At 45.0% G+C, this 15,482-nt stretch overlaps 1 long non-coding RNA gene across 3 annotated transcripts; it reads right to left on the bottom strand.

Annotated features, from left to right (window-relative positions):
• Positions 1-244: 244 nt before the first annotated feature.
• Positions 245-14,182, bottom strand: LOC128106382 (uncharacterized). 3 transcript variants are annotated; one of them, XR_008216681.1, is made up of 5 exons: positions 13,940-14,182; positions 13,752-13,847; positions 10,662-10,765; positions 9,973-10,061; positions 245-516 (listed from the first exon to the last, which is right to left on the bottom strand). It is a non-coding gene; the product is annotated as an uncharacterized LOC128106382 (long non-coding RNA). The 3 variants fall into 3 exon arrangements; XR_008216682.1 differs by having other exon boundaries at positions 13,752-13,843; XR_008216683.1 differs by lacking the exon at positions 13,752-13,847 and having other exon boundaries at positions 13,940-14,180.
• Positions 14,183-15,482: the final 1,300 nt, after the last annotated feature.

Here is a 15,482-nt window from a genome sequence, read left to right as displayed (position 1 = left end):
TGTGTGTGTGTGTGTGTGTGTGTGTGTGTGTGTGTATGTGGTGTTTAAAGGAGTCCCAGCACGGACTTAAAAAGCATGTCCACTTGTCAAATTTTAAAGGCTTAGCTCTTTTCTTTCTGCATGCACGGTTTCTGTGGATGAAGACTTGGATTACTTTTAGACAAGAAAGAGTGAATATTGGTGAAATTATTAAGGCCACTCCACGTAGTTAAAAGGAAAGTTTATTAGTGGCGTAACTTACAAATTGAAGGGACAGGTAGGTCGCAGGGTCTGGGGAAGGTGTATCGCACAGTCCAGCGGTTTTCTCTAGAGCACAGTCCAGCGGTTTTCTCTAGAGCTCTGCTCAGTCAACCTCCCCGTCTATGGTCCAGGAACAGAGAGAGCTGGCCCATCCGGTTCTCAGGTCTTCAGGGTCCTCCCTTGGCCCCGCCTTGTAGGTGTGACAGTTACTGAAGCCTCAGTGGGGGTTGGAACTTCCAGATCAAAGCTGGAATGGCTACCCACTACAAGTGAAGCCTGAAAAAAAAAATACAGGGTTCTTCTAATCTGATTGTTTTTCTTGGAACCTGGCCCATGAGCCATCTTCAGTGAATGCAAGATGTAGAAATAGAAGAGGCTTCCTCTCCTCCACTTCTGTGAGGATTCTATTGGCTGTAAGGGACAAAGGATACAAACGAAACTGGTTTAGGCAAGTATGTATCTGCTCCTGTAGTAAAAGTACCCAAACGGAGCCAAGGCTCAAATTTCTTTGTTTCCTTGCTCCTGTTTCAAAGTCCAAGTGCTGAGAAGGTTGTACTGGTTTCTGGGGTTTCATCTCTGCAGCTTCTACTTGAGTGGAAGAGTATCTTCCCCACCCCTCCTCTACATCCTTGGCATAAATTCTGGGATTTATTCTGACTAGACTACCCTTCATCTATCCCTATGATACATACAGGTTGCTGATTAGCTTGGGCAGTGGTGTGCTCCACTCCTCCGCTGGATGCACAGTCCTCCGGGAAACTCAAGAAGAAAAGAGAGCCTCCAAGAGTGGATTGGCACATCGAAGCCAGGGCCGGAAGGAGGGGGAGAAAAGGCCTAAGAGACAAGCTCCTCTCCATACTCATATTGCCTCCACCCCTTTACCTCTGAAGTCTCCTCCATGGGCAAGTGGTAGACACTCTTCTTCTGATCCTTCTCTTAGGATTATCTGTCCAATGTGTTTCTCCAGATAGAAGGCATGCCTTCAAAACTGTAACGGTGTTGCAAATGACTAAAATGTAGAATGAAGTGGAGATATCTCCCCTGGCCATCTACCTGTCTTGGAGATTTAGAAAAAATGCATTATCTATTATATGAAATGCAGATTTATTATGGCACGGGAGTCCTGAAAAAAATCACAAGAATTCAGAAAACTACAAGCCCCAGCATAGTAGCTCATACCTGCAATCTCAGCACCAGAGGCAGGAGGATTGCAGTGAATGAGAAACCAGCCTGGTTTACAGAGAGTTGGAAGGCCACCCAGGGCTTTGTAGTGAGACTCTGCCTCAGAAAATGAAAAACAAAACAAAACAAAAAACAGATGAAGGCAAATCAAAACAAAAACGCTCGAAATAAGTGTCATGCCTCCAGTTACGTGTCTTGTCCTGTGCCCTGTGCCATTCTGAAGTGAAAGTTGACTCACCTGCAATATGAATCTCCAGGCCCTCAGCTTGGGCCCACCAGGGGCTTTGTGGCCACAAAGCAGACCCTCTATGTTTTCTGCCAACTCTCTTCTCACGTAGATCTCCTGAGCCCCCCTGAACTTTTCTCTATACCCCCAAAGTTCCTGCTTCACCATTTTACACAATTAGTCATATTTTACACCTTCGTATCAGGAAACCTTTTTACCAATTTTCAGTGCCCAATGAAAATATTATTTCTGTTGACTGATATCAAAACTGTTTCCATTCCTTAGCAATTGTAAACAATACAGCAATAAACAGAGATGTACAAGTATGTCTATGGTAAGACTTTGGGTATATACCTAGAAGTCATATGGTAGTTCTGCTGTTAGTTCTTTTGACAAACCTCCATACTTATTTCCATAGTGGCAGAATGGATAAAGATAGCATATATACCCAATGGAATTTTATTCTCTTGTAAGAAAAATGAAATCATAACATTTGTAGGAAAATGAGTGAAACTTGACATCATTATGCTAAGTGAAATAAGCCAGACTTAGAAAGGCAAATGCCACGTTTTTTTTCATATGCAAAACTACATTTAAGTGTGCGTGTGTGCGTGTGTTCGAGTGTGTGTGTGTGTGTGTGTGTGTGTGAGAGAGAGAGAGAGCGAGAGAGAGAGAGAGAGAGAGAGAGAGAGAGAGAGAGAGAGAGCAAGAAAAAGGATCATGAGAGAGGAAGAAGGGATCTTAAGAGATGGAGGAGGAAAGGGAAGAAAAAGTACTTAGTGGGATGCATAGGACATGAGACCAGAAAGGGGCTACTGGAAGGGACAAGGGGGACCATCAAGGGGGACCATCAAGGGGGGTTCAGGGAGACAAAGGTGAGCAGTGGTTAGAAGGTGAATCAGAACAAAGCCTGTATAAACATCCCACAAGGAAACCTGTTACTTTGTATGCTAGCTTAAATGTAATAAAAATATATTTCTATATGAGTGGAATGGTTTTTATATTTCTCGTGTTATAAAGCAGTCTTCCAAAAAAAATTTCTGCACTGGACATGGTGGTGTATCACCTTTAATCCCAGCACTTAGGAAGCAGAGGCAAGAAGATCTCAGAGTTCAAGGCCAGCCTGGTCTACAGAGCAAGATCCAGGACAGCCAGGACAACACACAGAAACCCTGTCTCAAAAAAAAAAAAAACAAGCAAACAAACAAAAATTCTTTTCTGAACAGCTCAAAAACCTCAGGCATCCCCCACCCTGTGGCAATTTGGTTCCTTTTCCAACATGTCTTTGGCTTGTTGTTACCCTTTTGCTTCCAAAGCTATCCCCAGCGTACGTCCCAAGACCTGCTTCTGCCATTCTCCTAACATTATCGCACTTCCCGAAACCCCAGCCTTAGCTGCTGCTGCTGCGGCTGCGGCTGTTCATACGGTCAATGTCTAAGGTCATAGCAATCATGAGTGACTTTTGTTTGTTGTATAACGTTCTTGTGGAGCAAAGTCAATGTCTGCTCTGGCTGAAATAACGTAATTCGGTGAACTGGGTGGATTACAGGAGATATTACATGGCCGTTTACTCCCGTAGTTCAGGAAGCTAGGCAAGGTGTTAGCCGAAGTGACCTCTGGTCAGAACACTGTTGGTTTGCTGATCCTCATAGAGCAGAGAGAGATCATCACTCACAGCTCTTACTGGGGAAACTAATCCTGTCTCGAGGGCTGCACCCTTTTGAAAACTCTCTCCCAGAGGTCTCCCTCAGGTGGTGAGCACTAGTAGCCCACCTGTGACAATGAATGTCTCGTGATATCTGGGATGGCATTTTGTGTTCTCATCTCCTAAACCCGAGCCATGCTTTCCATTTTCTCTGCGCTCCTTCCTCTTAGGCCCACATCTCATCCTCCAAGTCAGGGTCCATGGCAAGATTCGGTCCTGGATTCCTGCCTCACTGCTGCCGTGGGGACGTGCTCGACCTTAATTCCCACACTATCCAGAAACATGCTGCAGCTCCAGGTGAGATGTCCTCTTCAAATGTGACCAGAGCAAGCACTTCATCTATAGAGAGGACTCTTCCCCCTGGAGACTAGGTTAATTTGCTTCAGGGACATTTGTGACTTCGCTGAACCGCTTAAGATTGTTGAAATGTCTCTACTAATCAGGCAGTGTGAGCAGCAGCGGATGGCAGTTAGATTCATTTTCCATTCCATTTTTGGCAGCAGGTACTTAGCCCCTGCCCCCCTCAGGAAGGAAGTCTGTGGGCGTGCCATAATTTCATGGGCTGGTAAGCCGTCTGAGATGGCCAGAGTTTAAAAGAGCTCTCTCTCTCTCTCCTGTGGATCTGGGTGTGCCCACACTTGGCCTCCAGAACATCTCACTCTGGGCCACTACTGGCCGCTTCTACAGAGTCTCCCAACTCCATGTTCCTGCCTTCTAACAATCAGAGCACCTAGGCCTGTCTTGTTTCACCTGGGACCACCTAGTGTCCCTCTCCAGCACCATCCTTTCCCCGGCTTTAAGTACTATCTGTAAGAGCGGGTGCTAAACTTCTGCCACTAACCTGAACTACTTTCTAAACTCCAGACATCCAGCTTGATGCCTAGCATATGCCCAAAACTTAGCATGCCAAAGCCGAATGTCCATTTCTCTCCCTAAATGTGCTTTCCGAACAATTTCTTAATAAATCACAACTAGGCTACTCTGATTGTTCAAGGAAAGGCTTTGAAGTTCCTAAATTACCTCTATCATTGAATGCTTAACCTATCAGCAAACCTTTTCGGTCTAAAATTTAATGTCTATTTAGAATCTGACCACTTCCTACCACTTCCCAGGGGGAAGCACACTTCTCTTCCCTGGTCCTTGTAATTGTCCTCCTTGCTTCCTGTGGCATATTCTCCACAGAGGGACTATCTCTTCAACACGAGATGTCTTAGGGCTGGTGAGATGGCTCACTTGGTAAAGGCTCCTGCTGTCAAGCCTGAAGACCTGAGTTCAATCCCTGGGACCCACAGGGTGGATGGAGAGAATCAAGTCCTGCAAGTTGCCTTCTGCCCTCTACACGTGTGCCATAGCATGTATGTGTACACACACACACACACACACACACACACACACACACACACACACACACACACGCACACACGCACAAATATAGAACCAGTGTCAGAGAAATGTTTATTCAGCATTATTGAAATAGGCAAGATATAAAATTAACCTAAATATCCATTAATAAATGAATGGTAAACATGCCATCATCTATATGATGGATTTAGTCAGTCATGAAAAGGAGGATGTTGTCTTGTGATCCTGGGAAGTGACAGGGAAGATGACTAAGGTCACTCGGGGAAACATCTACCATTCCCCGCCATGTTCCCTAGGTTAGGAGTAGTGAAGACTTTTTACCTTAGAACATTTTCAACTTTGTGGACTGAGTGCATGGAAACAGATTCCGTAAAACTACTTAACACTGAATGCCATTTAACACAGAAAGTCAGATCCTGAAATATGTTCCTAGCCCGACACACATGACAGAAACACAAATGTGTTCTCTCAGAGTTAACGTGATAACAACTCAGAAAACAACACGCCCATTTGAACTTATGAGACAAGGGGTTTCCGGGCCCTGGTGTCACAAAAGGTTCCACTCGGGATTTTAGAAAGGTTAATAGTGCAGCCACTAGACTTGGGTTTGATATTTGAGTTTTCCTTTCTTACATCCTTTGAGACACAGTGTTGGTAGCGCCTGGTGTATCCAGGCTGGTCTCAAACTCTCTATGTCACTGAGAATGACCTTGAACTTCTGGCCCTCCTGCCTTCCCCTCCAGAGTACTGATTCCAGGCATGCACCCCCCAGGCCTTCGTGCATACTAGACAAACTCTACCACATTCCCACATCCCCAGCCCCAATGCCACCGGCTCCTAATGCTGGTGAAGCTGCCCCAGTCCCTGCGGCCATTTAGTCCATCTCCAAGCTGTGAAGGGCTCAGTGGAGAGAGAGCCTTGGGAGAGAGTGTTGGCTTGGGTCACCTCAGTGCTAACTCATTTTCTGAAATCCTTACTCTGGAAAATAATCACTTGAACTGACGTTACATTCAGACACAGACCAAGGATTTTTAAGCTGCTTGGCAAAGTGCCCAACTTAGAGCAAAGGAAGACACCCACCTAGAGAGCAAGAGCCCAGAACTCAGCTTGAATGTGCCCTTCACCCTAGCCAACTAGTAAAACGAAGGGACTGTATTTCATAACATCCGAGATCTCCTCAGCTCCAGCGCTGTGCGCCTAAGAAATACCTACCAGTGAAGGAGCACCGTCAAATGCCACTGTGGATCCTTCCCTTCCTCCCGATGTCCTTCTCTCCTCCCTTTCCCTGCCCTGCCCAGCACACGCTCTGCCTTGGCATCCCTAACCTAACTCAGAACCGATAGCTGGCCCCATTTTAATGGCCTCTTCCCAGGGCTACAGCCTGTCATCATTACCATGTGCTGTTGGGATGATGTAAGGCTTCCCAGAAATCAAGATGACGGTCATCTTCTATAGTTCCATTCAGATCTCTCAGCTGTGGCCTCTCACTGGAGAGAAAGGTGTATTCGGGAAGAAAGAGATAAGATTTGGCCGTTTGTGTTTTCTGGGTCCTTCAAAGAGCGGTGCTCCTTCATTAAAATCAGGCTACTCAGAGGCCTAGGAATGCTGTCAGGGCTCAGTAGCTGCACTGGGTCTTGCTCTAAGGCAGGAAATAGCTTGGACGACCTGAAAACAAAGTAGTCTTCTCTCCAGCAGCAAGTTCAGTCTTCGGTGGGAACAGTGCTGCAGATATAATGTGGATACGCAAATGCTTCCCCCCCCCCCGCCGCCACCCCAAAATCAAAATGAAAATTTCCTTCTATTTTTTTAATCCTCCAAAATCCAAAGATAGTGCTGTAATGCTATCTACTATCTTTCCCATCAGATTGCTCCCCTAGCAGCCCCACCACCCCCACCCCCACCCCGGTGCACACTGTCAGGGAAAGAGGAGCTCCCCACCCAACACCTTTCTGTTGCCTCAAGAACCCACTTTTTCCAGAGGAGATACTAAGTGGGTCACTTCCCTCTTCTGGCTTCGCTATAAATTCTCTGTGCGTACTGGTCCCCTATTCTATTTTCAAAATCAAATGGGCAGCTTAATTCCCCCAGAGGCCTTGACTACATCCAGTTAAGGTCACGGTCAGGACTTGAAAGCAGTTCTCTCCCTCCTACCATACCCCATAGGCTGGCTCATTTTTTTTTATCCATTCCTCCACCCTTCCTCCCTTTTCCTCTTTCCTCTCCCTTTTCTTCAATAGCTCTATGTTGCAAAGGGCCTGGCCACACACAGAGACTATTACAGGAATAAAACCTGGAAAAGAGCACACAGTTATGAAACATTAAATCTCAACTTCTCTTTATTTTGCTCCCTGAGTTTTCCTCCCCCTCCGAGAAAACATGAGCCCCGGCGGATCTGCGGTTCATGTTATCTTCAGCTGTAAAACCCAGCTGAACCAACAGAGCGCCCTTCTCGGCTTCCTGCTGTCCAGAGGTTTGCAAAGGAGCTACTGTGAGGAAACAGTCACCTCTGGCTTTCTGGACCAGCTTTTCAGAGGAAACATTAAACTGCCATCAGCAGACAAAGAGCTCCATACATTGTCAAGCTCTGTCCCAATGAGATCGGTTAACGTCAGTCCGTCCTGGGCCTGTTAGAGGAGGAGGTGAGCGAGAACAGGAACACCGAGAGGGTCGGTGCCTCTAGCCTGCTGAATATTGCCTTTCAAAATAGAGTTAAAATAAAACAGAGTTCAAGGGTCCTGCCATCGCCTCAATCAGCTCCAACCTAAGAAGCTCACTGGGAATTTGGCCTGAGGATAGAATGCCACATCAGACATTGATTCGGTTAGCCAACCCTTTTCAAGGTGTCACCCATTAATTTATTGACTGCAAATAGGAATTTTGCCCAAGGCCAAGACTCACAATTGGTCCCAGTTGAGCTGAAATGGATTTCCACAAGTGGCGAGGGAAGGGAGGCTGCTCTTCAAGCTCTCTCCTTCAGTCCACTCTTTCTTTCTTTATCCCCGCTCTGGCCCCATCCCATTAATAACAGAGCCCTCAAAGAGCTTCATTAGCTGGTGGCCTGCAAACAACTGCTCAAAGGATTTGCAAGTGGATTGATCCTGAAGCTGCCGGTGTAGACACTGCATGTCAGAAGTGACCGTGGGAGCTGATTGGTTGCTTAATTTGGACATTACCCCTTTTTGTCTCTCCCCTCTCCTCTTACGCATTAAGCACTCAGTAAGAGACAAGACAATATTCTTACGCAATGTCTCTCTGTGTTATTCTAGAAGTCTTGGTTTACATAGATTTTCATATACAAAAATTATATAATACAAAAAAATTCAAATATAAAGTGATTCCATTTTATACCTGAAGTGTATATCTAACATACAAACTCCAAAACAGAGAATTATGTAAATGCTGTCATCATTTTCTGGATGTCATCTATAACAGAGAGGTCATAGTCATCCTATGTAGCTGGGAAATGGACTGATGATTTTCAAAGATTAAAGCGTAATTCTCCCTGGCTCTTCAACTTTGAGACAACTTACTAGATTCTCTTAGGCCTAGAGCTAAACTCATACTGCTTTTGTGTGACCTAGAGACCCAAAGGCTAGAAAGAATTATCTCTTAGAGAAAGAGATAGCTACATAGGTGCACAGAGGCCTATATAAAGATGGAGTATTTGTTTACAGTATCATGAAACAACCAACCAAGGGGAATAATCACCTAATTATAAATCACAGGAGAATGACTGTAGACACTGTGACCTGTCTGCCTCAGGATGCTACATGCAGTTCAAAGGAATAGGAATATACTCACACATAGCGTTAAAGTCATAGCAATCAAAAAAACAGACCATTAGTGCTGGTGTTAAAAGCACAGAAAAAAAAAAAAGCCGGGCGGTGGTGGCGCACGCCTTTAATCCCAGCACTCGGGAGGCAGAGCCAGGCGGATCTCTGTGAGTTCGAGGCCAGCCTGGGCTACCAAGTGAGTCCCAGGAAAGGCGCAAAGCTGCACAGAGAAACCCTGTCTCGAAAAACCAAAAAAAAAAAAAAAAAAAAAAAAAAAAGCACAGAAAAAGCAATACTGTACCATTCTACCGAGAGGGACTGTAAAGAAAGCAGGGGGCTGGAGAGATGGCTCAGCGGTTCAGAGCACTGGCTGCCCTTCCAGAGGACCTGGGTTCAATTCCCAGCAACCACATGTCAGCTCACAACTGTCTGTAACTCCAGGTCCAAGGGGTCTGACACCCTCACACAAACTTACATGTAGGCAAAACACCAATGTACATAAAATGAGTTATTAAAAAATAAAAAGAAAGCAGTGGACTTGGCTGGGGGTTCAGCTCAGCTGTAAAGTGTTTTAGTATCCTGCACAGGACCTTGGATTCCATCCCTAAAAAGTGATAAAGCTTGCTATTGGTCAGCTGGTAGATATAAAGTCTCACTGGAGAGGCTGGGAACAATTGCAATAAGAAAATCGGCAAAGAGGGAATTCAGCCTTATGTCTAATATAGTCTCCTTGTTCATCTTTTTGTTTGTTTTGAGACAGGGTTTCACAGTGTCACTCAGACTAGCCTAAAACTCATGGCAATCCTCCTGCCTTAACCTTCCACTTGTTGGGATTACAGACTTGAGCCTCTCTACCTTCCTCCCTCCCTCCCTCCATCCCTCCCTCCCTCCCTTCCTCCCTCCCTCCTTCGCTCCCTCCCTCCCTTTTATATGAACAAACAATTCAACTTGTTCCTTCCATAGTTCACATATCAGTCCTTTCAAATGGTTAAATGGTGACTTTAAAAGCCTTGATTTGGGGCTGGAGAGATTGTTTTTAGCAATTAAGAATCTTTACTGCTATTCAAGAAGGCCCATATTTGGTTCCAAGCACCCACATGGCAGCTTACAACCTCTTCTGGTTTCTGCAGGCACCTGGCATGCATGGGATACATATACATATATGCAAGCTGACTACTTGCATACATAACATAAACTAGATAAGTCCTTAAAAAGATAGTAAAAGCCTGATTTATTGTATTGTTTTCTTTAGAAAAGGCCTAATGTGGCCCTGAAAATCGGCCATACTTTCTAAGGGTTGTTTACTAGCAAAGTGCTGTCTAGGAGAGCAATGGGAACAGAGGGCAAACAGCCTGGATTTGAACTAAATTTCATCATGTAATGAAGTATCCCCTCCCTTCCTCCTCACTCTTTCTTGATCCCCTCCCCCCACTGACCCTAAGAGACAGCCTTCTAGAACAGCAAAGCACCTTAGAAACCTTTACCTTGTAACAAAGCCCCAGATCTTAGCACAGGTGACTCCATGATGGAAGTGCCATTTAAGCATTAAAACTCGGCATGTAGACAGCACCATCTGCCAAAAATGAAAACAAAGACCTAATCCATCAAAGTCCATAGTTCTGGGAAAGTCTCTGAATGTACTAACCTTGATTTCTGGCTTCTGTAGTTCTGCTTCTGGCTAACTGTTCTTATTAACTGAAGTATGTCAACCCAGAACATGGTTTTTGTGCTTAAAAGCACACCCTGAGAAAGGCTCAGTGCTACACTGGGATCCTGAGCACCCAATGTAGTCACTGGCTGGCTAATAAAGACTTTCTATTGGCTTAAACCCATATCCAAGCAGTCTTTTCTGGTGGATACCCCACAAAACCCCATGCCTTCACTTTAAGGGAAGAGTTGTGATTTATTCCATTTAGACTCCACTGGTCCTGGGGGCTAGTTCAGTTCTCTGTGACCAGTCAGGAGTCCTCTCTGGCCACCTGGACCAAGCTCCCCCCACTGACTTCAACAGAACAAAGCTACTGCTTTTCCAGCGCGGTTGTATCTATTTTCTGGGGACGTGGTCTCTTTAACTGCATTTCCCAGGACTGTGATCTAGCGAAGTCAGTTTCTCCAGACTCTCTGTCTGCCTCCATCTCTCTCCTCCCTCTCTCCTTCCCTTCCCCCTTCTCACCTCCAAATCCTTCTGGTTTTCTCCATCAGTCTACACTTCTGTTTCTTTGTAACTCCGTTCTCTCCCTCGTCGTCGCCGGACTCTTGATCTTCCGGAAAGATGTTCTACAAAGTAAATTTCTGTGATGAAAAATTTCAGTAATACCAATAAATAATAATTTTTGAAACTCCAAGAGGTTAAAGCCAAAAGGTAGATTCACTTTTAATGAATCTTTTCTTTTTAAACCTTGCTTTTATGTCTTTCCTTTTTATCTCTTCATCAAGGAAGCTGCATCCCATCAAGCCTTGGGGTATGATAAATAACTTACTAGGAAGCTCACTGCACATTACTCTCTGACAGGATGACTCAACACAGATCCGTATTATCTACATTCCTTAAATGGTTTCCTGCAGGACTAACCCACCCTTCCACACATCCAGAAAAGCACCGAAGATAAAATGTTTAGAAAAAAACCCATTTGACTTCCTTGTGAGAAATGACACAAGGGAGAGATGCCAGCACTCTGGGTGACATGGAACCTTCCGGAGGAGCAACCTTTCTCTCTCGATGGGCCTAAAGAAGAAAGGCCAGTAGCCCAGTGGACTATGAGAGAGCCACACAGAGCTGTCTGCCTGGCCAGCCTGTGGGAAGAAACATTTCTAACCACCTACTTTTCCGAAGAAGCGGAATGTCATAAACGGACGTTTCTCAGGTGCTGAATCCCTGCTTTGAACTTGAGCCTTTTGGCATTTTCATTTGCATCTGTTTAAACAGACACGTGACCAGCATTTATCAGTCCAGCCCCCCTGAGTGGGGCCTTTTCACTTCTGCACTATAAAAGGAAGCTCTGGTTAAAAATATATATATATGATTTCTTTTTTACCTGACAGGCTATGACCTGTAGAAATCTCCGGCGGAAACACAAAATCAATCGAGTTTCATTTGAACCATTCTTTGACTCTCTGGAACCTTTGATAAATCTCAGATGAAAATTCTCCAACACCTCAGAAGCTCAGGAGGGCAACTGAACGCTTTGATTTTTGACTTCGTCACATAATTGGGGTGGCGATTTTATTGATCTGTTGTTCTCTGGTTCAGTAGATTTATTAATCTGTTTTTTAGTCAAGTAACTTGACAGGACTTCATTTAAAAATGATTGTAGTTACTATGACTGGGCAGGGGCCATAGGTTACCAAAGTCAACAGTTTTGACAGTTTTTGCATGATCATAATTAATATGCCATTAACTTGGAGAAATTAAACAGCATTATCCCCCTTCTTCATCATCGTTGTCTTCTTCTTTTTCTTCCTCCTCCTGCTCCTCCTCCTCCACTTCCTCCTCCTCCTCTAACTGAATTAATGTAATTGGTTTCATTGCTTGGGGGGCAAGGAAAAGGAGGTAGGATGAATCCACTCTGCATCTTCAGCAAGAGTGGTCTTTCTAACATGGAAATATTACCTGGCCTAACCCTGCCTAATGCCCTGGGATATTAACTCACTGTGTGTGAAATAAGGACCAAGCTCTCACTACAGGGCTCAAGATCTCCCAAGACAGTCTAGACCCATCTCCTGCCCCTCACTAGTTAACTCTGCCACTTGAACTACTTACAAGCAGGACTCTCCAGCTTCCCACTTACTCTGTGGATTTCTAACATGGTCGCCTATCTTGGATAGTCAGTCAGCAAGTCCTCATTGGCATTTTGGAACAGTAACTCATTTCCTCTAGAATTGAGAGGAGTTCATGGCATTTCATCTACCATTTTAAATTTTTTCTCTATCTTTGTCTTGAGAACAGGAATTATGTCTTGGGCATCAGTGTTGAACTGTTTTACAATATATTCATAATGCATTCCACATTTTTTTCTCCATCGTATTTGTCCCTCTCTGGAAGTTTGAGACTGCACCTATCCATTTATAGCACCTAGCACCACTTGGCCAACGTCATAGGCATTCAGTAAATATTTCCTTAATGAAATATACTGCAAAACCAAACATAATGATAGCAGACTCTCAAGACTAGCACTAGGTCCCATGATGAAATGAACAGCTATTTTATAGACCGTTGAGAAATGGAGAGAGGAGCTAGAAAGACGGTTCGGTGGTTTAAACACGTGCTGTTCTCGCGAACGACTGCATTCCATTCCCAGAATCCACATGGCTGCTCACACACAACTGTAACTCTAGTTCCAAGGAATCTCGTGCCTTCTTATGGTCTCCTTAGGCACAGGCACACACAAACAGACAAATAATCATATACATAAAAAATTTTAAAACATAATCTTGAGAGAGAGAGAGAGAGAGAGAGAGAGAGAGAGAGAGAGAGAGAGAGAGAGAGAGAAAGGGAAAGATAGCCTCTGTGGTGATTTGAAAGAAAATGGCCCCAAAGAGATTGGCACTATTAGGAGGCGTGGCTTTGTTGGAGTAGGTATGGCTTTTTTGGAGGAAGTGTGTCACTGTGGAGGTGGGCTTTGAGGTCTCATATATGCTCAAGCCACACCCACTGTCTCAGACCACTTCCTGTTGCCTGTGAGTCAAGATGTAAGAACTCTCAGCTCCTTCTCTAGTACCACGTCTGCCTGCATGCTGCCTTGCTTCCTGCCATGACGATAATGGACTAAACCTCTGAATGCTTAGTGAGCCACCATAATTAAGTGTTTGCCTTTATAAGAATTGCAATGGTCATAATAGTGTCTCTTCACAGCAATAAAAACCCTAACTAAGACAGCCTGCAAAGATGACATGATGCTTAATAAAATGAAGGCACTATATTTTGTTCTTAGACGTTTCTCTACTTGATTCAAGCAACAAATTTATCCATAGCCATTTAGCATATTTCTCTTGCACATTCACACAAAGAAAAACGTTTTCTGAAGAAATTGGTTCAATTTCTTCTTCACCCGGAGTCTGAGTCAGCTTCACATCAGAGTGACCAGCTACATCATCATTACCTGTGCCTCCAGAGCGTTGAGAGGACAGTATTTCTGCAAAGAGCTTCCCTTTTAACCCTGGGATTGTCTTTCAAGCCATGCACATCAGCCATTTTGCAAACTTTAGTGCTAATCATTACCGACCTAACAGAATACTATGACAATGACTCTGCTCACAGGCCTACCTCAAATGGTCCTTAAGAGGTCGGCAGAGAGGAATGTGAAGGGGCTCCTTATGCTAGGCAGGAAAACCAATCAACATCAGGGTGGCTGTGGGCTGCCTCGATGTGAAAGCATCATAATTTTTAAGTTAATAAAATGTGAATAAATGTCTGGCATCAGTTGATGAATAGAATACACGCTTAATAAATACCTGTGGATGAGGAAGACAGTGGAAAGCACAGAGGAAGGCAGTTCTGGGAAGTCACTCCTCAAAGCACAAAAGATTCTGTACTCGGCCAGGTGGTACAGAACTGTAATCTCAGCACTTGGGAGGTGAAAGCAGGGGGTGGTGGAGGGTTCAAGGTCATCCTCTGCTACTAGTGAGTCAGAGTCAGCCTGAGATACAGGAACCTGGGGGATGAGCTCAGGAAGAAGGGAGGGAGGGAGCGAGGGAGGGAGGGAGGAGGGAGGGAGGGAGGAGGGAGGAAGGATCGTGCTTGCAAGGTCGAAACAGGAGACTGGATCTTACACAAGCAAAGTAAGAATTACCCGTCAGCAAACCTTCACTCATATCAGCTGAAGAGTGACTCTCATTAAACGAGGTATGTGCGCTACTAAAAGTAACCAATTAAATCTGTGAGCCAGAGCTGTGATCGGTTATCTGTTCATGCCTGGCTCCTTCTAGTCAGAACCTTGGCCTGACAAGCTGCCTCCCACTTGCTCTCCTATCACCTCAGGATAATCAGCCGAGCTACCTCATTCTCCCGAGGCGCTTGAGACGTGGGTGGTTGGCTCTGAGGAAGAAGTGGGGCAAGCGCCGCGGCTCATCTTGCTAACTCCTAAAGGGCAAAGGGATAAGACATCATTCACTCACACAGGCCCCTGTGGCTTTCAAAGGAGGATCCTATATGTTTTCTGCCAGTTTTCAAAGGGTAATTAGTTGTGGGGGACCCGGGAACGAGGTCTGCCCGTTGCCAATGTGTCAGTATACCCACCAGTGAAATAGTCGCCTGGATAGTGGAGACAGTGGTATCCATATGGAAAGGAGAAAGCTTTGAGATTTTGACTGCTTTTAAAATATTAAAATGTGCAGCGTTCAGGCTAATTCACACACACAAGCCAAAGCCCCAACTGAACAATCAGCTTTCAGTTGAAATGGGGGCATCCTTACTACCTGCATGCGCTGGACTTGGAGCTGGGCACCGGAAGGCATACCCACCTGTGGAAGGCCAGAGTGGGGATTAACCCCTCTAACTCCAGAAAGGAACCATAAAGCCTCAAAGGGCACAGCGTGCAGAGCCTCAGTAGAACCACATCCTGGCCTATTTCCTCCCCCTCCCCAGCACTGGCATCCGTCCAAGCACAGGGTGCAAGGCCCAGGGATCCCACAAAGTTTAGTGGCTCTGAACACTGTTCTTATTTCTTTAGAAATCAAAAGGGGAAACGGAGCTTTTGAATGGATAATGTGTGTTAATATGCAATTTTAAATGGTCAGCATTCCAAGGTGGATGTGCAGTTTTCATTTTTCAAGGAAGAGGTACTTAACACTTGTGAAAGTGGTCACACAGTCCAGCCTGCAGCGCCGGAAAAAAATGAAATGATATTGCCAATAATCTACCACTTCAGACCTACAAAGCAGTTTTAGCCTTATGCTTATCCTAGGCCAATGGTTCTCAACCTCCCTAATGCTACAACCTTTTAACACAGTTCCTTGTGTTGTGGTGAACCCCCAACCATAAAATTATCTTGTTGCT

The sequence above is a fragment of the Peromyscus californicus genome, unplaced genomic scaffold (genome assembly GCF_007827085.1).
Source record: "Peromyscus californicus insignis strain IS unplaced genomic scaffold, ASM782708v3 Scaffold_9__1_contigs__length_137607984, whole genome shotgun sequence".
In the NCBI taxonomy this organism is placed as follows: Eukaryota; Metazoa; Chordata; class Mammalia; order Rodentia; family Cricetidae; genus Peromyscus; species Peromyscus californicus.
Note: the sequence above shows the minus strand (reverse complement) of the source record. Positions and strands in the feature narration are given on the sequence as shown.